A 27,539-nucleotide genomic window follows, 5' to 3' on the forward strand; every position below is an offset into this window, starting at 1 on the left:
ATGTCGGTGCTGTGGTCCCACTGCGCGTTGGATGGCGACGCAGCGCCCCGCGGGGACCCCCCGCCTTTGGACCCTGACGAGGAGGCCGCCGCCGAGTTTCCCCCGCTGCCGCCGCCTTGGATGGCGCCGGGGACGCGGCCGCAGCGGAGGAGGAGGAGCTGGCGCGGAGAGCGCAGGAGCAGGGGGAGGGTGTGGGCGGCTGCAGGAGGGCAGCCTGGAGCCGGCGGAGGGGCCGGGAGCGGCCCCAGGGCAGCCCCTCGCCCACCCCCTCCAGCCGTGGGACCTCGGGGCAGGACCGCCCACGAGGGAAAACGGAGCCTTTAAAGGAAGTTTCCACAGGGGTCGAGCGGCTGCGGCCGGAAAAGCCCCTGCTCCGCATCCGCCCAGAGCAAAGGGCATCAGCATCACCCAAATGGATGCGTTTTTGCTGCGCAAGGAGGGCAGCTCCAGGCAGCCTGAACTCAACCCTGCTAACAGACGGTCCCTGAGCTGCCTGCAGTGCTGGGAAACGCTCCAAAGTGGGTTTGAGTACCACAATTCAGCCCAATTTGCTTCCTGATCGCAGCTTGCTTTGGTTAGCTTCGTTCCTGGGGAAAAAAAAAAAAAAAGTCCTCCTAAAAAGACCTTAGAAACCTTTTTGTTTTAAGACATCCAAGATGACACTTATACAGAGAGTTTCTATCATTTTAATGGCATATGTACATCAAAAATATTGTTTGACACAGGGTGTTTTATCTGTAACTGCTTTCCAGGTGAGCAATGAAAGTTACCTGTGACACATGCTCCAGGGAAATGTGGAGAGTTACCACTTGGGGTGCTTTTAAAGCAAAGCAGCGCTTAGAAATCATGTTTACTTTTTACTTAATTACATTGGTCATTTGCATAGCCCAAAATGGTTAAAATTCTTCTTTTTTTTTTTTTTTTAAACAACCTAAGGGCAAAACCTTGGAAATCCCCAGCTTTTGCGGTTCTAAAGGGGGTGACGTGTCCGTGCTGTCTGCATCCCAGTGTCGTTACCACTCCTAAGCGAACAATTTCCGTTGGAAAAGCTGGTTGGTTTTAATGCATCTTTCAAAATGTGGCAGCCCCCGGGGTTCCTCCTACGCAGGGCTCTTCCCAATGGGATGTTCCGCACCGCAGTGGCGACAGAGGGCCCAATGGATACAAACGCAAACTCTGCTCTTGCGGGGAGCCCTGCTTGTTGTGCAGCCCAGTTCCCACACAGCAGAGCTAGAGGGGTTTTAGTTGCTTAGACTGGTTGTGTGTTTATAAATAAACCCTTCCTTTCAATGTTGCTCCTTGTTTGGAAGTTTGTCAGGAGTGGTTGAACCTGGTGGCCCGGTGGAGGAGCTGAAGTTTTTTCCCTGGCTCTGTATTGAAGCCGAACAGGTTTTCACGCAACCAGACAACGTATCTGTGTGTGTATATGTGCATATACCTCCTGCACAGACACAGCGCTCGCAATAATTATTCATAGCAAGGGATCCAAGAGATTTTCAACAATGTTTCCTTAAGTCTCATGAGAAGAAGTCACAAACCACCAGCTGGCTTTTTAAGTTCCTTTTGGTTTCCTGTGCGTACATGGGTTCCTTCTGAAGGAAATCTTTGTGTCCTCTGAGTGCCCTTGTAAGCAGGACACAGATAGCAGAGAAATCCTCCCATCTAAGATTTCAGTTCCAGGATACATTAGGCTAAGCTTAACTGTCACGATAAACAAGTTATTTTGAAACAGAAGATGCTAGAAACTCTAAATTTATGAGATAACTTTAAAAATGATTTTGTTAAAGGCAAAAAAGGCAAAAGTATATGCTGCTTTTTTTTTCCCAAATATTAAGCTTAATTCATCTACAGGAAAAGCTGAGAGGGAACCATTAGCTTTGAAAGATTTTTTTTTTTAATGTGTTTTTTTTCTGAAAGCTACTTGTGGGTGCAGAAGTGGATCCGGATTTAGCAGCTGTTAGTTGCTTCTCTACCAGTTAGGAGAGTTTTAGAACCAAAGTGCCTCAGTCAGGCAGAATTTCCTTCTTAACTGACTGTACATGATTCGGATAAACATATTTGTATTTCCTTCTTTTCTTAGGAACCTTCATTAAGACAGTATCTGGACGAAAATACTTCATCTTCGATGGAAGAAATGCTTCCTTCCCTTTCAGAAACTTCATCGTCCTCAGACATGCCTCCACCCTTTTTGTTTGCAATGGAATATAACTTTACCAGGTATTATATTCCTATGTTTCCTATGTCTGGTCAGTTAATACCTTTAAAGAGGAAGTGTAATAGCATATACAGTGAACGGTGCTGTGCTAAACCTGCGGCTGAAATGCTACAAAGGAACCGTGATTACATTAACCTTCATGTCAGCACCCCAGAAGTGGAGTGACTTTTCCAGAGAAGGCCATCCGCTCCTATAAAAATTCTGCCTCTTTTCCGACCTCTCTTGGGATCTTTCTTTCACTTGATTGCTGATTAGTCACTCACTAAAGGGTGCTTTAAAGAGTTTTCAGACCGGTGGGAATTAGAGAATAATCATGACTATTCCTGTGATAGTCTGAGGGCATTAAGAAAACTTTCTGTTGGCCACTAGTTGTTTACAGAGCCAATGGTCGGGGATTAGTGCCGAGATGATCATGCAGATATTGGCTGACATTCAGCCACTGAAATTCTTTTTGAAATTTGAAGGCAGAGCCCCCCTCCAAAAATCTCAGACTGTTTAACTGGGAGGAGTAGAAATTATTTACTTAAAACATAGAGCTGACTTCCTTAAAAGCAGAGTCTGCCTGGCCATTTTAGTGGATTTTTAGTCTCCTATGTCCCATGAATAAAATAAATAATTAAAAACTGTTTCACTTGACATTTGGGTGAAACAAAGTCCTTGTTTATATGCAAAATTCAAAAAAAAAGAAAAAAAAAAGCTTGTAATTAGTGCATATAAAGAAGCTGCCAGCATTCTTAGCTAGAAGAATCCACTATGATCTCAGTATTTAAATATGATGCATGGTGTTAAAAATATATACTTAATTTGGTATACCATCTATTTTGTAGTCAGTAGTGATTTTAAAGAACCCTGGGAATTTTATCTTTTAAAAACATATCTGTATCAATATTTGCAGGCAGAAACAATCTCTCTCTCACGACAGAGATTCCCCGTCCTCCTCGTCCTCCCCATCCTCCCCGTCCTCCTCCTCTGGCAAATCTGGGGAGCGTTTTGAGACGTGGAGGAAACACACCCGCAAGGGAAATCCAAGGTTAATGGAATGAGAGGATGGGGAGAGGAGGAACCTGCTAAAGAGGAGGAGCATCTCCCTAACCGCAAAGTGTTATTCTCTGAATCCTGTACAGATTCTAAATTGTAGCAATATTTAATCGTAGCGAAGGAACTGGTGATCGTCACTCAGCACTCTCGAGCTGTATTTCTAGAGTGGTTCTTTTTGAGCAATGGCACTGGGGGGAGCTCACCTATTTTTTTAATGTAAAATTCTATCTTTCTTTTGCTTTACAGTAGCTTATTTAGAAAAGAACCTGCTCTAGGATGAAGTTTAAAATAGAGAAAAAGTGGTTTTGCCACTTAATATCTTTTAATATCATTTGTTGTATTAAGTATTTAGCAAATATGTTTTCAGGTAGATGTTTCTGAAATGCCTGTGTTTTGTTGCACACATTTGCTTTCCAACCCTTAAAAATAAAAGTCTTCCAGCTTTCCCTTCAGTTAGAAGGAGCCTTTCTCTTTCTTCTTCATTCCAAGCAGGTGTCTTCCCATTAACATTAGGAAAGATGACTTGGAGGGGATTGACGAGGATCGAATGAGCATGAGAGCAAGTCTGGCTGATGCCAGTGCCGTGCAAATAGATGCAGTGCCATGCAGTGTTAAAGGAGATGGTGATTTTTCCACTGCTTTATCCAGAAGTATTTGAGAAATTCAAAATTCAGCCCCCAAGGTAACACAGCTTTACAAAACGCTAAGTCAGCTGTTTGGGGGAGGATATTACACTGAGGCATCTATATCTATATATATATATATATGTGTGTGTGCTTCAAACATTTGGGCATTGTTGAGTGTGTGGTTTTTTTTTTGTAATAAAAATAATTAATTTAAAACTTATAAAATGTATAGTATATGCAGGTTCAAAATGTAAGCAAAGGCCTTGGCATGATGGAAGACCTGGTGTATGGTGCTTGAAGAAGGGAGCATATGATATATCTCTAATTGAAGAACAAACTAGTATTGTAGAGAATTGCAGCCCCACAAGTTGGCTCTTGTTTGGCTCCTTTCTGCCATGGTCCCCTGTGGTGCCTGGGAGCAGTTTTGGACATGTCCTGCTGGACACTGCCCTCTCTCCAGAAGAGAGCGGGGATGTGAGTTTGTTAATCTGCTTGGCTAGTTTTGCTTATCGGCATGTGAAATTCTTTAGAAACACAAAACTTCCTCCTGTTCTGGCTTTTCTCACAGTTTAGCTATTCCTGCTGTTCTGGATATAAAGGGGTTTGGTTCGGACGAAGGGGTTGATCATCTTAGGGATGGGGGTAGAAATGGGCGTTTTTGACAATTTTGTCCTATGTGAATCTCTCTCTATTACAGAGGCTGCTTATTGTATGGCCCCCCAGAGACTGGAAAGACACTGGTTGCCCAGGCCCTTGCCAACGAGTGCAGCCAAGGCGGCAGGAGAATATCCTTTTTCATGCGAAAAGTAGCTGATGGTCTCAGCAAGGGGGTAGGGGAGTCAGACCACCAACTTAGTTTGCTCTTTGAGCAGGTAAGGTTGCAGTGTGCTCTTACAGAGCTGGGCCTGTAATTTTTGGTGATGAACATTTTGGAGGAAGACTTATTTATTCTGCCCATTTCTAACACTGAAATGGGAACATTGGTGTTCTCTTTCTCAATGCCTCCGTACTTGGGACCAGGGAGTTGAAATCTTGGAGATGTGCTGGGGAAGATTTAAAAAAAACAAAAAGAGAACTCCAAAAAATCCTCAAACCAAGACTTTTTTTCCCCACCAAAACCACAGAAGAGGTTGCAAGAGATAATGGCTCAGATTCAGAGAGAAACAGGTGCAGGCTGAGAACATGTCACTCCATTAGCTCAGTTACTAGAGGTCCCTGCTGCTCTAAATATCTAGTTGCAATGATGTTGCAACCACAGTGCATTTCATGCATTTCCTCTTAGAGCAGCACCATTTTACTTAGGTCATATTCCTGTATCCCTGTTTTGTTCCAGGCCCATCAACTTCGTCCTTCCATCATTTTCTTTGATGAAATTGATGCTCCCACGCGCTCAAGCAGGCAAGACCAAACCCACAGGTACAACATTTTTTTATTTATTTATTTTTTGCATCTACATATAATGTGCCTTATCTTTGAGGAAAGAAGACCAAAACCTGTTTATATATGATATAATATGCTACAAACCTGTAGCTCAATTATACTAAATTCACGTCACTTCAAGCTACAGTTTAAAAGCATTCACTGAGCTTGATATCAGCACAACATTTAAGTGACCTTATCTATTTTTGAGAGCCTTCAAATGAGTCCTCTTGCTCACCAGCATCCTAATGAGCAAAAGCTTGTCCTTTTCTCAGGGATCACTAGAGAAAATAATGCATAATTGAACAAAATTTACTAACCCAGGAAAACAAAATAATATATAATTTTTTTCTGCTAGCTCAATCGCATCAACACTGCTGGCCCTTATGGATGGGTTGGACAGCAGAGGAGAAGTTGTCGTCATTGGAGCCACCAACAGGCTGGATTGGATAGATCCTGCGCTACGCAGAGCTGGGCGCTTTGAGCGAGAATTCCTTTTTAAACTGCCAGATAAAGAGGTAGGATCTTGTATTCAATTCTGGTGCTCATCCAGCAAATCTTTCTTGCTGACAAAGCCGTGTCACAACACGGTGTCGTGGAGCAGGTAAGCGGGAATGCAGCCCCGTGCAGCTCACACACAGGAGCAATATCCTGAGAGACCGTACTGGTGTGGAGGGAGGACGCAGTACGAAAGAAGAGGTACATGCCCTAGGGAACTCCATTATCCCAAATAAAAATGAGTAGGTTTAAAAGTAGCTTTTCACTAAAATTGCCATTTCTAAACAATTCAAAAATGGGTATATAGCAACCCGAAGTATTTAAAAAAAGGAAAACTCCACATGAAGCTGATTTTTGTTCTTTTGTTCTGGCTATCACTAGTTAGCCAGAATATCTCGACTATTGTTAGGCTATTTTGTTTGTTTGTTTTAATTAGCGCTTCTTGGGAAAAGGATAAAGTGGAGTATGACTGGAAGCAAGTAAAAATGTACCAAACACTGTGTTTAACAAAACAGTGTATTTAACATAAGCATTTGCCTCCTGTTTCCATCCAGTTTCTGAATCGGTGATACTAGCTTGAATCACTGTTGCTCCTTGTAGCAATTGCAGCAATTGGAACCAGTGCTAGGACTATTTTGCTTGAATGAACTGACAGAAGAGCAAACTAGTGAGCCTGTCATCATGATATCTTACTACATTTGAGATAATTTTCTTTGAGGAAAAACCTTTTCTTTCCAGTTTTCTAATGTTTCTTTCCCAAAATTACTACTTCTCTCCTACTTGTCAAAACTTAATTTTTATAGAAGCTTTACCTACCTTTTGGCCTTAGGTCTGCAGAAAGAGTTTAATGGAACAAACAGAAAAATTAAGCTTTGAAAAGAAGGGAGCGAATTCACTACAGTTTAAAATTCCTACAAGTTTAATATAATCATTTGCCTTAATCTGTTAATATGAGGGGTTCTGCCTCTGCCTTTCGACTCAAGACAAGCTATAATGCAAGCACTTTGTTCCTAGGCTAGAAAAGAGATTTTCAAGATTCACACACGAAAGTGGACCCCTAAACCATGTGACACGTTCCTTGATGAGCTGGCTGAAAAAGCTGCTGGTAAGTTCAAAAATCAAGCGAGTTCCTGCATGTGACTGAGTCTGCAGGTGTTTCAGCTCATGGCGCACGGCAGGAGGTAACCAGGCTCTTGCACCTCGCTGCACAACTAGCCAGGGAGCCAGCTGCGTGTCCTCAAAGCCATCAGAGTGAGGCACTTCCACCCACTTATTGCTTTACTTTCTGTCTCTCCAAACAGCGAGTAGCTTTTGAGGGCAACTTCCTCTGGAGAAAAGTTTTGCTTAGAAGGTTCAGGAGAAAAGTCTGGCTGGTTTGTAAGCGTGCAGGGCGACTAACAAAACCTCTGTAGTGCAGCAATACTTTTCACATTTCCTATTAGACTGGTTTTTTAACCTGCATGCAAAGTCTTGGCATGTTGCACTTTGGCAACTTGACCTTTCTGTGTTGCCAGAGCCTGACATAATGCTCCATTTGATGTTTGGTTTTATTAGGACACTGTGGTGCTGATATCAAGTCCGCATGTGCTGAAGCTGCCCTCTGTGCTTTGCGGCGCCACTACCCTCAGATATACAGAAGCCCTGAGAAACTGCAGCTAGTCTCTTCAATTAAAATAATAGCAAAAGATTTTTTTCATGGCTATGGAAAAAATTGTACCAGCTTCACAGAGGTCTGCGGCTTTGCCCGGACAAGCATTATCACCCATTTTTAAACCACTGCTTAATAAGACTTTTCAGAGAATTTTACAAGTCCTGCAGAGAGTACTTCCCGACGCAGAACTTGTCCTAAAGAAGGACCAGCAGCAAGGTAGGACAATAACATGTACAGCTGGTTAAAACCAAATGTTGTTTTAGCTATTATAGTTTTACCTCATATTAATTGAAGTATTTGTGGATCACACTGTGCGATGTGTGAGGTCACATGCATCAGATTTACTGGCAATATCCTGCTAGCTTTTCTACCTGGAGACTTGCGAGGTTCATTTTTATTGGTAGAACAGGCAGAAAGCCACAACAAATGCAAGCAGAGAGGCTAGGTGATCCATAATTGCTTCACCTCTCTGTTCTCCGCTTCTACCTTCTCCTCCCTGAGTGATGTTGGAGGATCTTTATACAGAAGATGGGTTGATCTACACACCCTGGCTTAGGAGTCTTGAGACAAAGGGCCGTTGGTGTCCATCACATTCACTTAATTCCCATACTTTTACGGTGGAACACAGCCTCCAGACACACACACGGCCTTGTGGGTTGTGTGGGTGTCTAGCAAGTACAGGAATTGTTGCTGATAATCACGTTTCCTTGTTCTTGGGGCAAAAAAAAAGGGACTTTTTTCCAATAAAGAATCATAACTTTTGCAAAACGTAAGACTTAGGCCAGCTTTGTAGACCCTTGTGCAATCTCTTTAGATCTGTGGTAGGATCAAGTCTTCAAAAATAGCATTTAGTGTGAGCCCATCCAAGGGAGAAATAGAAGAGAAGTGGGTTTGGGGGCTGTTTTAGAAGCTGTATTAGAGTGAGAGACATGCAGACTATCCAGGCAAGTTAACAAACCCTTATTGTCTTCCAGATGATATGAACGCTATTTTACAAAGCGATTTCATCTGGAATGATGAGGAGTCACTTTCAGCCTTTGAAGATAAGGAGTCTTTTCCTGAAAAGTCTTGTCGAAAGAAGAAAAACTTCCTTGACTTGAAGAGTTGAAGAGGTAAATGCCTCTTTAGGCATTTAAAGGGGACCCTTTTAGGTTCAGAATCTTCAGCTTGCTGTATCTTTGAAAACAGATTATGCTGCTTGTGTCTTCTCTCAAGAGAAACTTGAGAAACTCAAGAGCAAACTAACATTTATGTCTTTATTCATCACTATGTGTTTTTAAGCCTGCTATTTTCTGATTTTGTTCTAGAAATGCTTCTCGCCAGCCAACGTGTCACAGGCCAAGGCTCTTGCTGTCTGGAGAGACAGACCGTGGGCAAAGCTCCCACTTGGTGCCCGCAGTCATACATGCTCTGGAAAAGTTTCCAGTTTATACCCTGGACCTACCAGTTCTCCTTGCTAGTGCCTCATCACCAGGGGAAATATGTGCACAGGTATCTTTTTCTTCTTTCTTTACTCTCATGAGATTCACTGACTGTCTGTAAACTGCTCAAGTGAGGTAAGTCAAATTGTTAATGGAGGTGGTCTGTTTTAATATACTTCGTTACTGTATTATAACATTTGGACCTTTTATGAGAGATGGACGTGTAAGCACAGATGTTCTATTGAGTCGTGCAGCTCTTTAGAAGTTAACTTACATATAAGCAGTTTTGCAATCAGGTAGCAATCTGGATCTCTGTGTAGCTCTATCAATTATTGAGTCAACATAGAAATTTTACTCTACTATTAATAAGTTTTGCATGGGTGAGGTTTTTGGGTTTTTTGGGGGGGTTTTTTGGTACATTGCCTTAATGCACTTCTATTTTGCTAGGCCAGTTTGATGCATAGTTATTTATGAGCAGCCTGTGCTCCCTGGTTCAGTACTCTAACCAAAGCTTTCATTTTACTAGTTTATCTGAGAAGCTCAGAAGACAGCACTGAGTATAATTTATATTCCACGAATCGATATATGGTAGGAAACAGCTGGCGTTGCATTGAAAACTACTTTTACACCGTTATTAGAGAACATTCCAGCATTTGCTCCGGTTTTGTTGCTTGCAACAGCAAACGTGTCGTACATGGATCTCCAAGATCAGGTATTTCTATCAACAATTTTCCCAATTCTTTTATTCAGTTTCATTTTATGAATCCTTTAACTATACGAATACTGTCCTCCCTCACACAAATGGATCCTTTTATTAGGAGGGCACCCTTCTGAATCATGTAATTTTGCTTAGACACAAAGTAGTGCTGAGAACGTTTGTCTCAGTTGTTTTGTGAGTCAAGGAACTCGCTTCCACTTCAGCAGGAAACCTCAAAGGTCGGGGATGTCATCGCTTTCTAGAGCTTTTCCTCCATGAAGTTATTTTATTTGCCATCCTAACCTAAAGAAATCTAGCCTTTGATCACCAGGGAGATAACTTAACATTTTTTTGTTATTATTATTTTTCAGAACATTATTAAGCTTAATTTAAAAAATCCTCTTTTCAGCATAGTGATCTTGTACCTGAAATGTCTTTCCTTCTCATGCTGTAGATACAAGAGTTGTTTATTGAAGATTATGGAGAAGTTTTTGATATCCCATTGCCTACTAAGGAAGACACAAGAAACTTTTTTGAGGACTTAATTTTAAATCAAGCTGCTAAACCTCCTGCATCTAGAAAGAAAGCAAGTGAGCCTATTCTATAGATAATAATTTGCTAACTGTATGTTAACAGCCTTACAGTATTTGTTTTGGTAACGAGTTTTCTATCAGTAGCTCTGTGTGTGCTCCTATTTGAGTGCTGCCAATGGAATAAACTTTTCTGATTCCCTTAAGCTCGGCAGGCCCTGGAAGTGCTGCCGGTGGCGCCACCGCCTGAACCTCAGGAACCACCACAGGGAGAAACGCAAGGGGCAGAGGAGCAGGAGGAGGAGTCCTTTGGTGCACTTAGCATTTTCTTAAGGGATGTTACTCTCAGACTTGCTACTGACAGACGTTTCAAGGCCTTCACAAACCCTGTTGATGCCGATGAGGTAAACTGGTCTGGGTCTGTAATACTGTACTGTCTGGGTGTATTTTTAACTGCCCAGTGTTGGTGTGCTCTAGCGAAAGGCTTATCTTTAGCACTGCACTAAAAGTATTTCTTTTGGAGGAGCAACAAGTGTTTTGTATTTTATTTTGCTGACTCCCTGAGGCTCTTCAATGGCCTTTTTTTGTGTAGTCACTCAAAGCCCTGGTTTTCCAGGGTTTTCCAGCCCTGGGAAAGTCAGACCAGCTACCACCAGGGTTTGCCTGGGGAAAGACTTTGATATGTAGGTATGCTACAACTCTGAAAAAAAAACAGTCAGATTTCTTTGGGGCTGTTTGAATAAAGTCTAAAGCTCTTGCTATGTGTTTGTTGGCTGTCAGTGGTTCCTCTGGGAACAGGAGAACAGCAGATGTTTACAAAAAAAATTCAACATTCTGCCTGCCGTTTTGTCTCTGGCTCCCCAGTACAGGATCAACCATAAATGACATGTGGTTTCATCTTTCCCCCAAAACTTCCAAGTCCCTCTTTTTCTCATTTAATTTACTGAGTTAGCCTGTTAAGATGGGGGCATATACTTCAGAGTTAGTTGCAATTTTAATACAGCTGTGTATCAGCAAGGGCCCTGTTCCTCTGGGCATCCCTCAACTCTCCCTTCCAGGCTCTTGACATGTGAATAGTCTAAACAAATAGAGGTGTCCTCACCTAAACTACCCTTGAGGCTCCTCTCACGCTCCCAGTGAAGACCAAATTAGCTCTGCTCCAGATATCTCCTCCTAAGGGAGATGCCTAGGGCAGCTACTTCCAAAGGGCAATTCCAGCAGTGGATTTCCTGCTGCCCAGAGCAGAGCCTGTCTTGGGTGGCTCAATCCAATGTATTTATTGCAATGTTCTGAAGCTGAAGGAAGCAAATCCTGCTCTGCATCTCTGTTCCCTTTGCTGTCCCACACATACTCCCCAGCTTCCTGCTGCTTTTCTTCTCCCTTCCAGTGTGTCTCTTCAAAGCCCTTTGAAAGAGCCCTTCCTTTTCAAAGCAGCTAACTGGTTAATTCCACTATCTGCTCATAATGTCACAAATATTCAGGGTTTTTAAGAAGTCATTTATTTGAATTTGTTAAAATAATGTGGGTAGATACTGTGTAAGTCTAATACAACCTCTGAACCCATCTATTTAATTTGTAGGTACCTGATTATATCACAGTTATTAAACAGCTAATGGACCTTTCAACAGTTCTCTCTAAAAATGACTTGCACCAATATGTAAGTGCAGGAGATTTTCTGAAAGATATTGATCTAATCTGTAGCAATGCCTTAGAATACAAGCCAGATAGATAGAGAAACTGGAGGTGAGGATAGCTCTTTATCCCTCATTTAGACAACCTTTAAAATGTATATATTGAGAAGAGCTATCTCTTTACAATGGACTTGGGAATAGCTCCCTTGAAACATCCACAGAGAGCATTTCTTGCCACTTTAAAAATTGGTGTAGTGTTAAATTATTTAGAGATGAAATTATGTGCAATCAGTGCTAATGAAGATGTAGTGCCTCTGCCTTGATTACTAACTTTTATGTTCTTCTGCCAAAATTGTTCACTGAAATAGCTTGCAAAACTTCTTTGGGAAAAGAGTTCATCTGAGTTCATAGAGTTCATATGATCCAAATCAAGGATTTCGCTTAGCTAGTGGCAAACACTCAGTTCTGACTGTCAGTTTTCAGATCGTCTCATTAGACACAAAGCTTGTGCCCTGAGAGATGTTGCCCATGCCATAGTGAAGGAAGAAATGGATAAAGACTTGGGACGACTTTGTGAAGAAATTAGTCTCGTGAGAAAAGAGGCATGTATTCCAACCCTAGGGATTTGAAGACTTGCCTCAGTATTTGTAACTAGAAACGTGAGACAAACTTTTTTACTGTCTCTTCTTCATTGCAAGGCTGCAGCCCTTCACAGGATGTGCCATCTCACTACGAGGTGATGCCACAGCAGCCCTCTGTTTCTGGATGTAATAAACAAGATAACAAGTATAACGAAAGAATAGAGATGCCAGTGATGCTTGGAGCCTGCCCTATACCACTGCCTAATGGCAAGTTGCTTTTTCTTTTTAGATTTTTTTTTTCTTTTTTCTCCCCCACCAACAGGCTTTCTGGGTGATATTGCTAATGCCGTTGGTATCCTTCTTGTGACAAGGTTTCTGCCGGTGGAAACTTTGCCAAGGATTTCACCCGTATGTTTTGTGCAATATTCTGTAAATAGAAAGAAAGGTGGGTTTTTTTTTTTGTTTTCCTTTGTTTCCTTCCTTTTGTTTCCTTTCCTTTTTTTTTGTTGTTTTCCTTTTCCTTTGTGGAAGGCATAAGGACAAAGAGTGTTTTAAACAGGTTATCTGAATCATAAAACTTTACTGAGAATTTTCTTTATCCTTCAGTTACTTTCTTGAAATGGTCTCTTTTTAACTCTTCCCAACATTCACTCAGCTTTTGATCTTTACTGGTTTTATAAGAGATTTGAAGAAGAGCTTTTCTGCAAAGGCTTTTCTGCTATTCATCTGTATTAGTTCATGTAATGAGACAGTAAGCAACTTTACCCAGCAGGCAGACAATAGGACTACAAAGCAAGGCTAAAGTAGGAATTTTCTGGGCTTAAAAGCTTAAAATTGAAAGTCTTGAATAAATTTAAAAATCTAACAGCAAATGGACCACTAACTTGCAACCCTTCCATTAGACCTACATGTGTAGCAAGATTTGACAGTACTTTCAGTTCTTTGATTGTTTCACTTGACTTACGAGGAAGATGAGAAGAGCAAATTTTAAAGGAGGAGCTGCTTTGCTTATATTTCGGGTTGTTTTTTTCTAATATCTTATTGCAGTTCCGTCCAAAAGAAAACACAAAAGGAACAGTTGCACTTCCAGTGATGAAACAAAGAGGAGAAAGATTTTACAGTGGAGTAAAGTGAATAGAAGTGGAGAAGACCAAGAGGAAGTAGAGAGTGATGGAGAAGAGTTCCTGGAAAATGGTGTTTCTAGCATGCACGAGACTGAAGGTGAGTCCATACGAGGTTCTTGTGTGGAAGAAAGCCACAATAGTCTTCCACGACGACAGACAAATGTCTATGAAAATAAACACGAGACTGAAAACAAGAGATGTTTCTCTGCGACTAAATCTGGCTCTGCAAAGAGAGCCCAGTTTTCCCACTATTCAGGGCCAAGAAAGAGAAATGAGACTTTGGATTCCCAAAATAAAGAAAGTTTCCAAGAGGGTGATTCAAAAGGTAAGTGAAGGTCCAGCAGACCAGTTAGCTCCATTTTGTTGTTGAGGGGTTTACATTAGCCTCCTTTAATTTCGTTCTATTATTTCTTTACAAATCACTGCACTGTGTTGCTTCCATTAAGATTCTGTCCCTCTGATTATGCTACCAAACTAATTTTTCTTAAGCTGCTGCTCTTCTGATTCTGAAATCAGTTTTGTAATTCTATCTCCTCGCAAACCAACAATCATTTGCTTTCTTTTATGGCACGTGCATCTTTCTGATAAGGAGCAGCTTGGGATAAGGAGCTGTAACTCAGCCTGTGTAGATTTAGTCACGATGTGGCAGAGATGACTTACACCCTAGTCATGGGAGATGGGTTTTCTTAATATTCAACTTCCTTAAGCAGGCACTGCTGTAATGGTAATGTTTGACTATTGCTTTTTTCTCCTCTCAACCCTGGGCTTTTCACTCCTACTGCTTTTTGATCTTGGTTCCTATTTCTTATGGAGGAGAAAGTAGAAGGCAAGTATTTCTCAGTGAACAAATAACAGAGAGCCGTAGAGAAAGATCGGATGCCACTTGTGGGATAGCTGATGGATAGCCATGTTCCGGAGAAAGAGAAATCATGACTTAAGAAAATGTTTTCATCCCAGAAACTTACACACATCATGAGAGTCTGGCCAGACATCATGAGAGTGCGGTGGGAATTCCTGAGGAGCCGGATCCCCCCCGTTGTGGTGGATTACAGCAAGCTTGTGGTATGTCTGTTTTCAGTTTTCTTTAGAACAAGGTAGGGAACTTTCTCCCCTCACTGCTGTGAGGGAAGCGGAGCTTGATGGGCAGTTGTGGGCAGTATTTCCACTTGCCTGGTTGCTGTGTGTGGGTCCACTCCGACAGCCTCACTCCACGCACAGCTCCTGGACAGTGTTGGCAGTCAGTTGTGCTGTGATGGGACTGTTTAGCTCCTGAAGACTTCAAGAGCTTTTGCAGAAGATCTCGTGCTATTTTCAACTTGTGTTGTCTCCATTTTGTTTTCAGCATCTGCTGGATTCTGTCACTAAGCGAACAAGGACCTTCAACATCTTTTACCTAGAAAAAATATACGCTCTCCTCAGCCAGTGCATATACAAGCACTGGAACAATTATGACAAAACTAAACTCATTATGGTAAATTTTATTTATCTTTTCTAATGGTTATATATAGTATTCTGTCGTGGTTACACAGTCTGCATGCCCTCTGGATATCATGCTTGTTTCATATTCATTGCTTTAGTGCTTAGTTGTCATAAGACTTACTCATTTCCATCTGGAAGACATTTACCCATATTGCAAAACCATTGCTATATTTGGCATAACTATTTTCAGTTTCAGCAGGAAAAAGAGATTGAACTTGAAGACAATGGTTCCACCCACACAGCTCCTTCAAAGAAATTAACCTTGGAGATTGTGGATAGCTGTTCTTGTTTTTTTTTTTTTTTTTTTTTTTTTCCCCCCCCTGTCTTTCTCCCCTTAGTCATAAGGGGACCATGAAAGGAGGGTGCTCTTCTCAGTCTGTTACTTCCTCTTTCTCCCCCTCCTACAAGCAGGCAAACATTTGCAAATGTCTTCAGGAGGCATCCACCGCCCAAGCCAGGCAATCCCAGTGTTGATTTGGTTTAGATATGCTGGAAATGGAGTCTTCAGACCCAAAGAAGGCATGAGGCCACTCGTCCCTGAAGCGCTTGTGTGTGAGAATAGATAAAATTCTTGGTTCCTCTGCAGTTTACCTTGAAAAGAAGGAGCCTCTTTGCTTAGGCACTGGTATCTCCATCTCTTCCGTCACATCTGATTCAGAGGTAGAACAGACACTCTGTTCTCACACTGCAAGAATGTGGATATTTTGAATTCAGGGAGGTCATGCCTGACAAACATTCCCTTCTCATCTGGTATAATGCCACGTACTAGCTTGAGAAGGGAAAATATTTATGTTATCCCGGCACTTGTGGGCTTCTGGAACTTAACATTGGAATGCTCACATTAAATGTGCCTGGATTTCTTTGTTTCCTCCCTTTTTCTTTAGCTCTAAGTACAGTTCTCTCTTCTTCTGAGTGCACTGGGCAAGTAGCAAAGGTAAATTAATTATGGAGCATCCACCAAGTAACTTTCTCAGCTTTTAGCTGTGGTTGCACAGGGAGGATCTCTTCCTAACTGTTGAAACAACTGTTGCTCCAGGCTCTGTATCCTCTGCTCTTTTGCACACATAAGCTGAAGCTCTCTGAAGCTACAGAGACTAGAGAAGCATTGTGATGCTTTTAGCACATGATATTGCTAAATATCACCACCAGGTGGATGTATTTACAGATTCTTTAACTTTGTGTGAAGAAAAAAAACTATCAGGATCTTAAACTATTATTTGTACTTATTGATAATTTGTATTTTCTTTATTATCAGGAAATGAAGAAAATCATTAGGAACTTCTACTGTGCTGCATAATGTGATCTTCAGAACCTTCCTTCCTACTTTATTTAAAATGAAATTTTAATTGCATTCTCTTGTTAGCTGTGTATAGTTCAGTAAAGAGTACTTCTAAATATATATAGTATATAAAATATATCTGTATGTAATGATCTTATATTTATATTTTTATATATTTTTATATATGCAATAAGTATAGTTTAAGATATGTTTTATATACATGCATCTACAAAACAAATAATATAAAATATAATATATAATATACAATATAAATTAATATATAATAATTTATATTATATATATTTGCATTGTATTGTTTGAATATGTATTAATAAAAAGTAAAACATCATTTGAGTTTGTTTTCATTGTAGAATAATTTCAGCCTTTCAGTCTTTCAGCATTAAAAATCTTTCTTTTCCTGAGAAAGTTTAGCCCCTTCTTGGGCTACAGGACCTTGGTGTCGAGGGTCACTCTTGCACCAAGTGCCAGGGCCCTCCCCACAAGCCAGAGCAAACAACACCTCCACACAAAGTAAGGTCAACTCCCCTCTACTGTTGTCTGTAGCAGGGCTTTATACCGGTGCAGGTGGGGCATGCGCTGAGGAGCAGCACTCATTGGCTACAGGCTCCCACCTGGTTAGTGCTCCTCCAGGTGTTCGGTTGCTAGGCATCGGTCCAGTTCCCCACAAACTCCACTTTCCTATATATTCTTACTAAGGCCCCAACATCTCCCCCTCTTTTTTCCAAAAAACAAAAATTAGCAATAAACATTACAACATTTACAAAAAACAAATTAACATGGCTGTAATCCTCAGCATTTTCCCCTCTTTTTACAAAAAACAAAAATTGGCAATATCATGCATCAAAATATTATAAACAAAAACAAAGCAACATAGTTGCAAACACAAGTACGATCATTCTGATCACGCTTTTACGTTAGTGTTTCATTTTTAAATTCCCAAGACAAAGAAAAATGGTCCCAAGGGAATACACAATTTCATTTTGCTTACAACCACAGAAATTCTTCTTGGAAAGGTAATTGTGCTCTTCATTTCAGCAACAGGGGAAGGAAAAAATCTTGCCCTTTGGAGCTGGGGAGGATGGGGGTCCAAGTTAGTATGGTCAGACTGGATATGCTATCATTTTTAGTTTTCAACTGCTGGAAAGTTCTTCCAGTCACAGAGTCCGCTGCTCTTTTCAGTTCCACATTTTGAGGAAGCTGTCCCACGATCCTGTTGCCACTGCCATTCCATCATCAGTCACACCTAAGCAACTGACACAGTTATCATGACCGGCAAGGACACCTGCTCTATCAGCTTTCAGTGTATCCCAGACATTGCAGTTGAAGTCGTCATAACCAGCTAGGAGGAGATGTAGCTGTCCCAGATTATAAGCTTGCCATCCTGGGAGGCACTGACTAGAAGCCTGGAATCAGTCCCCCAGTGCATTGCATAAATTTTAGCCAAGTGTCCCCGGAGTGTTCTTCTAGTACGCATTTGAATTCTCCCCACGGGGTCAATGTTGGCTGTGATCTGAGCCAAGATGGCGTTGGTACATGCTTTCCTAGCATCCCTGATTTGGTTTTTCAGTTGCTCGGCCTCCTGGCATAACTGGTCAAGCTCACTCATTTTCCTGTGCTAGAGTTGCACTTCACTGCCACCTCCGAGGGGACCACAAATCTGCTCTTCCGTCCGCTGCTCCTTACCCTGCCCGGTTCATCCGCCCGCCCTGGCCTGCTCCCGGCAACACTGCAGCTTGGGGGGCGGGAGAAGGAGAAGAGAGGGTGGCGGTTGGGGGGGGGGGGGGGTCACTGGCTCTCAGCTCCTCCCCAGGGGACCAGTGCACATCAATTCTAATATGTGCACATCAGTCTCTAATCACTGTGGATTTTGCCACAGAGAGGTTGACTCCTGCACTTCCGCGGGTTGCGGCAGAGAGTTCACAGAGGCAGCCATCGTCCAGGGATACTTGTTTGCCGTGTCCCTCACAACGCGGCGGCTCCCGTTTTCCCTGTATTGGCATGCCGTTCCTGCGGAACCGTGATCGGCACTCCGCTGCCTTATGCCCGAACCTTTGACATCTCGTACAGGTCCCACTAAATCCTCTCGGGGCCATACCTTCCATCCTGAATCTGTTAGGACGCTTCCTCCTCATGTGTCCTAATCGACCACATAGGAAACATGTTCCATGAAATCTCTTGTCTTCCTTTCTAGACATTCTTTCTCCTTTAATTGCTGCGGCCAAAGCTGCACCATGTATTTTTGCCTTTTGTTCTTCCTCCATCATTGGCGCTCGGGCACAGGTCTCTATCATTTGGACAATTGAAGCTCCTGGTGGCAAAGTAGCTAATAGTTGCTTGCAAGTTTGGTTTGCGTTTTGAACTGCTAGATCTTTTGCCAATATTGCTTTCATTTCCGAAGGCACATTAGGTGCCATATCCAGGGCTTCCTTCAGCCAATCAACAAAGTTGAAAAAAGACTCATTCGGCTTTTGTATTATTTTTGTGTATGGTAACTGTGGCGTTCCTATTTGTGGTAGTGCAAGAAAAGTGGCTAGCGCTGCATTTTTTGATTGCTGTAGTATCCTGGGGTAGAGCACTGCCTGGGCCTCGGTTGCCCGGTAACGCCCATTGCCCATCAGTTGATCAAGGGTGGCAACCCTTAATGGATCATCCATACTGCGATTTAGATTCTCCAACTGTTTTTCCTCTAATCTTTCCTGCCATTTTGCTAACCAAAGCATATAAGCGGTAGAGGAAAGCAGGAGCTCCATTATTGCTCTGCTATCCGCAGGCACCATATGGGAATATTTAAACAGAGCAGAGACCTGATTTCTCACCAACTTATTGTCGTGCCCATACTGCATTACTGTTTTTTGTAAGCCTTGAACCAGTTTCCAGTCGAGAGGTTCCCACCTGGGGCCCTGGGCTCCCGTTACTACAGGAGCTGCTAGTGGTGTTAATACAAATTCTCCTTGTAATTGAGCATTCTCTATGAGCCCTTTATACCGTGCTCCCGCATTAAATGTTGGATCAACAGGTGGCATTCCCTCATCATTACTTCCACCTGCAGTGGCTGGGAGCTCCGGCAACAATCCTTCTTCAGCTGGATCACTTCCTCCAGCTGCTTTCTTTTGAATCTTAGGAGTATCTTTTCGTGCCTCCCACCGCTCCAATTGTTTGTCTACATTTTCCAACCCTTCCACTATAGCCCTGTGGGCAGCCTTATATGCTGCCTTCACATCTCTGGCCTTGGACCCGCAGTCTAATCGCCGCATATGTTCTAATAATTCTGTCATTCTCTCTGCCTGTCCCCAAAGTTCTTGTCGCATTTTTTGAACCACGGCATTATCATCGTCCGATCCATCTGGGATCGGTACTTTAATTGGGTCCACTTCCATTTCGGGCGCTGTGGGGGTTGGTCGCTTTTCCCCCTCCCATTCGGGCGCTGTGGGAGGTGGTCGCTCCTCCCCCTCCCATGGGGGGAGATACTCATCCACTCCCCCCCATACTTCTTGTTCGGCCAAAGTTACCGGACATGCCTGTTTAGGTGAGGTTACCTTTCTCTTATTATCTATTTTCTTACACTGAATTGGCTCAGTATTGTTAGTACATTCAGAACTTTCAGACCCGTTTTCCTCTTCTTCTCCATGGAGCGCTTCCCAGAACGCAATAGCGACTAACTGCTCAAACATAGGCCATATGAGACGATATGTTTTTGTGAGGCGCCACGCTTCCTCTGAGCCTAATTGTACACCGTCCCATAGTTCTCTTCCTACTCGCTCCCATGATTCAAATTTACATGCCTGGGAGGCTTCTTCTATAATTTTTCTCTTCTTACAAAATAGCAACAAATCGGTTAACTCGGTTTTCGAGACCTCAATCTTAGTTTTATGAGCAAGCCTTACGAAGCGTTCAACAGTATCATGTTCCATTGCTGTTGCAGCAACTTCCACTCTAGATGCGCCAATTCCCATTCTGACTCACCAGGTCGTGGTCACAATCCGCTTTTCTCCAGCAAGATCCCTCGCGTTCTCGCACTATCACATCGGGGTCACCAGATGTCGAGGGTCACTCTTGCACCAAGTGCCAGGGCCCTCCCCACAAGCCAGAGCAAACAACACCTCCACACAAAGTAAGGTCAACTCCCCTCTACTGTTGTCTGTAGCAGGGCTTTATACCGGTGCAGGTGGGCATGCGCTGAGGAGCAGCACTCATTGGCTACAGGCTCCCACCTGGTTAGTGCTCCTCCAGGTGTTCGGTTGCTAGGCGTCGGTCCAGTTCCCCACAAACTCCACTTTCCTATATATTCTTACTAAGGCCCCAACACCTTGGTTTACAGGAATGATGTCTGAAAGTAGCTTCTGAGAAACCCGAGAGAGTACACACTGAAAAAGTCCATTTTTGTTTCCCTCCTCATTTGCTTTTTCTCTGCCCTCGTGTTTCTCCTCTAGCTGGACTCTGCAGGTTCCATTTTTGGGATGCTAACTCACCCACCAGTGCAAGCAAGTGTTGGCTCCGCTGCCTAGCCTGATCCTGGGTCAGGACTGGCCATGTATGAAAGGGCAGAGTTCTGCATTATAGCAAATCTAGGCCTAAGGCCACCCAACCCTGCTTTTTATGTTAGGGATCATCATTCTACTGCACAAAGCTTCCTTTTTCAGGTGAAACTTCTAATTGTAAACAGAGTGGCTGCGTTAAGAAAGAAGTATTCCTTACATTCGAGCTAGTCTATGAACAGTTCTTCTAGCAGTATTTATTTTTCTTTCATATAGTTTTTTTTTTTTTTTAATGAAATGCTTGATGTTATTAACTGCCCTGTAGGTACGGGCCTTCAGGAGTTCGTATGAAAAGAACCACAAGTTTTTAGTACGCACATCCTCCGATACTTTCCATTTCACCCACAGCAGACTCAAGCAAGAAGAACAAGAGGAAGAGGAAGAAAGCAACTGCAAGATGGTAGAGGGAGTTCTGCTGGTAGAGTAGGCAGGGTTCATTCCAGGAAAAGAAAAGGAGAACCTGCAGGATTCTCTATCTCACCTAATGAAAGAGAGGGATGCATTGCTGAGAATACAACCAGAGAGACTCTATTGGCAGGGAACTTGATGCTCAAATGAAAGGCTCTTGTTAAAAGGAGGAGCGCTAAATGAAAGCACATATCCTCTGGCTTTTTAGAATTTGTCTGTAATGCTTAAAATAGGCAGGTCTGCAGAGACATCCTCACTTCTCTGGCACCAACCCAGTTGTTCCCCTGAAAACCTGGAGTTTATAACCCCCAACTCAAGGAGAAAAAGCAAGAGCCCATCCCCACCAAGAAGCCAATTTGGTGGTCTCGCTTCCCTTATGCCTCTCGTTCTCATAGTGACTTTGGCCTTCAAACTTCCTTTGACAGCAGTTTGTAGTCAGACTGGATGCAAACCAGCCTGAACAGCAGTTCTTGCTGCTTCTGAACTACTTTTTTGTTGGTTTAGATAACATGTTGCTTTTTGTTCTTCTTCAGGGATCTGGGTATTACAACCTTCCTTTGTTAGTGGCTTCTGCTGAGCATTATCAAGGTTCAGTGTTTTCCCTCCAAGGTCTGGATTTTGTTTTACACAATGTTTATTTATGACTCTACAGATCATAGAAATTTCCGTCTCCAATACATGCCACTCCATGATCTGTAGAGATCAAAAATAAGCATCCACAGCAGGTCGCTTAGCCCACATTTGCCTCTTAGACGGCTTAGATAAAGAGAGAGGAAAATAGGCATCACTCACATTAAGGTCTGGTATGGCTTATGTCCCCACCCACCGCTCAATGCCTAATGGATTGCAGCCAATAGTGGAGCTTAAGATTCTTCTTGGTGGCAAACATAGAGGCCAACCCAGTCTTGCCCTTGACTGTGGTAGGACGCACTTGGACCCTGACCGCTGTGCGTAAAGTTCCTTTTGCCATCAATAGTGGTAATCTAAGAAGTTTCCACCTCCAATACATGCCATCCCGTGATCAGCAGAGGCCAACCTGTTATACCGAAGAACTCAAACAGATAAGGTCTTCATAGCTGTGTCTACCATCCTGCATACTAGTGCCATTATACACGGTATGCAACACATGATACAGAGGAATACAATGAATAAGAGCAATAACCTCAATAAAAGTTTTTGAAGCCATGGCCATCTCCATTTCCATTGCCCAAATAGGTTCCAATCACCATCAACTTTCAACTGATGGGTTAAATCTTGCAATGTTAGGATCTGGGCATATATGGACTTGGAGTGGTTACTTAGATTCATACAACACATGCCCTCTACTTCTTTACACCCACGGCCGTGCATAAGCAATAACATATCTATAGCTCCACGATTTTGCGAAGTAGCCTGTCAGACTGAATCTACATCCATTAATAGTGATGACAAAGCCAGCAACGTAGCATCAGTGGATTTTGCTAACCAGCATCCTAATTTACGTAGCGTAGCTAGAACTCGCACAGCAGCTACTCGTGGGGCAAGGACGGATGCTATTATAGTCTTTTCTGCTGTCCAGAAGTCTACCTTTGAATTACAGTCCTTTCTGTAGTCATTAGCGAATCTTCGAACATGATGTTGCTCCTTCATTTTGTGTATTATCATAGTTACATTGGGTTGTAAGATGGTAAGCCGACCCACCCTGCATGGCCCACCTTTTATGCCAGCTGGGACACCTGCCCATGCTCGATCCCCACATGATAAGAAGTGTCCTGGGGGAAAACTCACTGATGTGTACCCAGACATGGTCCACTTCTTCTGAGTGTGATTGCACCAAGTAGAGCTATTTGCCCATACACTCTGGGTGGCATTTCCCCACCATCCTGTTATTTGATTGCTGTTAATATAGTTAAAATATGTACAATTATCTGCAGGGAGCGATCTGAACAGTTCCAGCTCCTGTAATGGTATACCTTGAGGCCTGTTCAGTATCCACACGTGCCATTCTGGAATAAGTTTGTCATGCATCTCTTCTCATTCCTTTGAGCAACTTGGTACAAGGAGCCAGTAAAGATTTCTCTGCAAAAATCGCAAACTCTTCCTTACTTAGGGGTACTCCCGCCAGGCAAGTAGAAAATGGATTACTGGGAGTAGTGACACTGAGACAGATATGTGGCTGTCCAATTTTGTTGGCTAGAGCGATCCATACATTCTCCTTTGGCTGGGACACCACGTATGCAGTGGTTCTGTAAAGAGAGAAATCACAAAACTCTGTTAACATCCCCCACTCCCCCCCAAAAAAATCCCTAACATTGTTTGAGATGGTCCATTGGAACTCTTTTCCACTCGAGATTCCCTTCTATGGCAATAGTCACAGCCTGGGAATCAGCAGCAGCTATTACTTCAGCTGCTATTGCAGTATGAGTATCTGGGGGAATGTACCATACTTTACCACCAGGAAATCCTTGGAATGGCTTCTCCTGAGGTACAATTTGGTGTATGTGGATGACAGTCGCTATTGGCTTAGGCAATAATTTAATTTCTTGATTAGATGAATTTTTAATGCCCAATATCAAATCTTTCTCAGCACTCTGACTAGGATTTAACAAAAGCAATTGTTGGGCAGCTCCCCGAGGAGCAAGATAAACCAATCGCAGAATTTCAGCATGGGGAACACTACGGATCCGGATGTCTGGTCGTAACCAGCAAGTTCCTCCAGGATCCCACTAGAGTATCTCCTTATGGCTTAGTACCAGTCCTTTCCTGGTGGGGAAAATTTTGAACATAATCCCTGACTCATAAATTATGACTGAAGTAGCCACAACACGATTTACGCAAGGTATTCCCTTCATTAAGGTGAGGGGTGTTGATTCCCGTGTCAGACCTCTGTTATTGAGCGCTCTTACTGCCTCATGTAGATTATCTACCCACTTATTCCACCTCCCGATCTTCGCAGTTGCTGTTTCAATAACCTGTTCATACGTTCCACCAGACCAGCCCAGACCACCAGACCAGACCATGTATTCCTGAATAAGTAACTTTGATTTATCAAAGGCATCCTGTTGTGATTTACCCCATTCGAATTGTGGCTTCTTTTGGCACACTTATGTAGTAGTTTCCAAACAGCAGCTAAGCCCGGTAAATAAGCACGCCAAAACCCCACTGTTCCTAAATACTGCTGTACCTGCTGCTTTGTTTCTGGGGTCTGCCAATCTTGAATAGACTTTCATACCTGCTCAGGTATTTCTTGCTTCCCTGAATTCCACATAATACCCAGATACTTCATGCTGTTAGCCGGCCCCTGAATTTTCTTTGGGTTAATGGCCCAACCATCAGCTTTAAAGAGCTTGTATTATCCGGGTTAGCTATTCATCCACTGTCTCCTGATCTGGTCCTTGAATCAGGATATCATCAATATACTGCACTACTTGAACTTCCCCGGGCTGTAATACTCCTGCGGCTTCAAGTGTTTTATGTATCACTTGGTGGCAGTAGGCTGGGCTATGCCTATATCCCTGTGGCAACCGGGTGAATGTATATTGATTGCCATTCCAGGTAAAAGCAAATTGATCTTGTGCCTTTGGGGTATAGGAATAGTGAAGAATGCATTGGCTATGTCTATAACTGCATACCATGTACCACTATGCCTCCGTATCTTTTGGATCAACGTCACCACTTCTGGGACTGCTACAGTAATTGAAGGGGTAACTTTGCTTATCCCTCGACAATCTACTGTCATTCACCAACTACCGTCAGGCTTCTTGACTGGCCAAATGAGTGAATTAAAAGGGGAATATGCATAGTGAATCACCCCACTAGCTAGCAAATAATCTACAGTGGCCTGGATTGCCTAATCACCTCCTGGAATTCGGTACTTCTTCAGATTTACCGTCTGAGTAGCCACTGGTATCTCAACCTCTTGAGCGAGCCGCCCCACCTGGGAGGCTCGCACTGTCCACCGTGTGCTTCCAAAACTCCATAATCTCCCTTCTATGTCTAGGGACTGGCCTTGCAAGACATCAATTCCAAGTGTCCAAGTGTCATTCATGTGTCAAAGCAATCATAACTCGGAATGCTCTCTGAGGCCAGTCAGCAATTTGCGTGGTCACTTTCTCAAGCTTCCCTTGAACTGGCTGGTCCCCTAAACCCCAAATGGGAGCCACCTCAACCTTGGGTTTGTGAGGATTCCCATGAACTATGGCGACATCTGCCCCCGTGTCCACCAAAGCGTGAACCATCTGTTTGTTCCACTCTGACCAATAAATAGTACATGTAACATATGGTCAATGATCTTTATGGGCAATGTTACATTGGAATCCTGTGGACACTGTGGTTTGGCCACCCCCCTATTCCTGTTTCGAATGACCTTGCTCCCGACCCGGGGATAAGGTTGGACAAAGTCCTTCTCCGGGTCTAAACCACAATGTTACTCAGTCCAGATCTTCCCATGGATATATAGTTTGTGACATGTCCTCGACTGACTCTTGACTGCCATTTTGTCACTTGTATCGCACGGACATTATGCTGTCGTGCTACTTGGCGTAACACTTCTAGTGATTTACCATCAGTCTCTTGCTTATCAACGCCCTTTTGTAAAAGCAGGCAGAAAAGCCGAGCCCACTCTCCTGATTCTGACCCTGCGTTCCTACTCGACTCTCTTTTCTCACTGCCTCGCTTTCCATCCACTTCTACTCTCAACCCTGGAAGGTCCCCCATCTGCTGCAATTTTCAATTACATTCTCAATAGGGTTTCCTTGTTCTGCCATCAGGACTGGAATTAGATAGGGGCATCATGATCCTGGGCATCCCTCCAACAATTTATTTCACATTCTTGGTAACAAAGGTTGCCGCAGATATAACTCTGGACTGTTAAATTCCACTGCAACGTTCATCGCTTCTGCCTTCAATATTTGACAAGCCTGCCGTAACATTATCCAGGAAGAGCTACTCGGGGGCCAATCACCATCATTGGTGTACTGATCAGAAAGTCCCTCTGCTATTGCAGCAGTGAGACTTGCCCCATTCCTGTCTACCTTCCTCATCTGAGTCCCAAATGTCTCCATCCCAGGTTTCCGGATCCCAATCAGGGTCGGTAATTATAGCTCGCACCCTATTCCCTTTCTGTCTTGATTTTTTCCCTTTTCCCTTTCTCACAATTCATACAGCATATTGTGTTGCAAGCTTAACACATTTTTCCTCCAAAAGTTCCTTCTGATCATTTGCTTCTAGCAGTGCCTGCCTCTTACCACTTGAGCAGCTTGGACTGCCTTCAACTGATCCTGCAAAGCGCAATTTCTCTCCTGCTCTTCCTTTAATCGCCCAGCTGAGACCTTATAGGCATATAGCAGGGCACCTCCCATTCGCCCCGCATGTTCTAATCAAACTGAATTTTTGGTATGTACAGTCTCCACAAATCAATCCCAATATTGTAATACTGTCATTGGTCCCTCCTGGACCCACGGTTCTAGGAATACTCAGGTACAAGTTTCCCAACGATCCCAGAGCACGTTCCAAGGCTCCAGTCCCCAGTCAGGATGTTCCCGTGGGGGTACTGTGTCTTTTCCCTCACGTGTGCTGCCTGCAGCATTCCCCAGGAAAAAACAAGCAGCATACTTCTGTTATTCCTATTACCATGCTCTTACTACAGATCCCTTCAAAAACCACTGCTAAAACACAAAACACTGGATTTTACTTATCCTATGGCATACAAACATCACCAACACTAATAACACAGGTGCAGTCTCAATTTGGTGGCACGACCTCACCTAGCTGTGCACTCCACTAGTGAGCTTCACTGCTTTGACAGCACAAATACGACTTCTATCAAGTGGCACAACCTCACCTAGCTATGCACCCCACTACTGAGCTCCAATATTTCGATAGCACAAACAACACAATATGATTTTTGGTGGCACAACCTCACCTAGCTATGCACCCCACTAGTGAGCTCCACCACTTTAATTGCCGAATCCCATCCTCGTCGCCAATTAGGTGCCATATGGGCTTGGGATTCGGCAATCCAAGGACAAAAAATAGACTTAATAACAATTATGCCTTTAATTAACACACCATAGATACAAGTACAAATGAACACGAATTGGTTAGTACATGTGAATATGAAAAAGTTACTTATGAAAAAGTTACTTACTGAATAATACTTGCCAGCAGAATTACGAGACCACGCATTTCTCCAAGGTAGCAGACTGGAGGGGCTGGCAGGCTCTCAATCATAGCGGGTGTCCCTGTGGGAGACAACATTGGCAATATTGGGAGTCTCCATCCCCCAGATCTGCCCTTCATATTTTATCCCCTGGGGCGTCCAGTCACATAGGGCCAGTATGTGCCAGGAGGCCACCCAGGGGTGGGTAAATCTCCGCCTTTCTGTTATATCATCCTTCTAGGACTGA

At 43.2% G+C, this 27,539-nt stretch overlaps 1 pseudogene; it reads left to right on the top strand.

Moving 5' to 3' along the window:
- LOC148594072 (ATPase family AAA domain-containing protein 2-like) lies at positions 1–27,539 on the top strand (annotated as a pseudogene).

This window comes from Tinamus guttatus, unplaced genomic scaffold (assembly GCF_059628265.1).
Source record: "Tinamus guttatus ecotype Peru unplaced genomic scaffold, ASM5962826v1 Tinamus_guttatus_pri_ptg000300l, whole genome shotgun sequence".
Taxonomy (NCBI): domain Eukaryota; kingdom Metazoa; phylum Chordata; class Aves; order Tinamiformes; family Tinamidae; genus Tinamus; species Tinamus guttatus.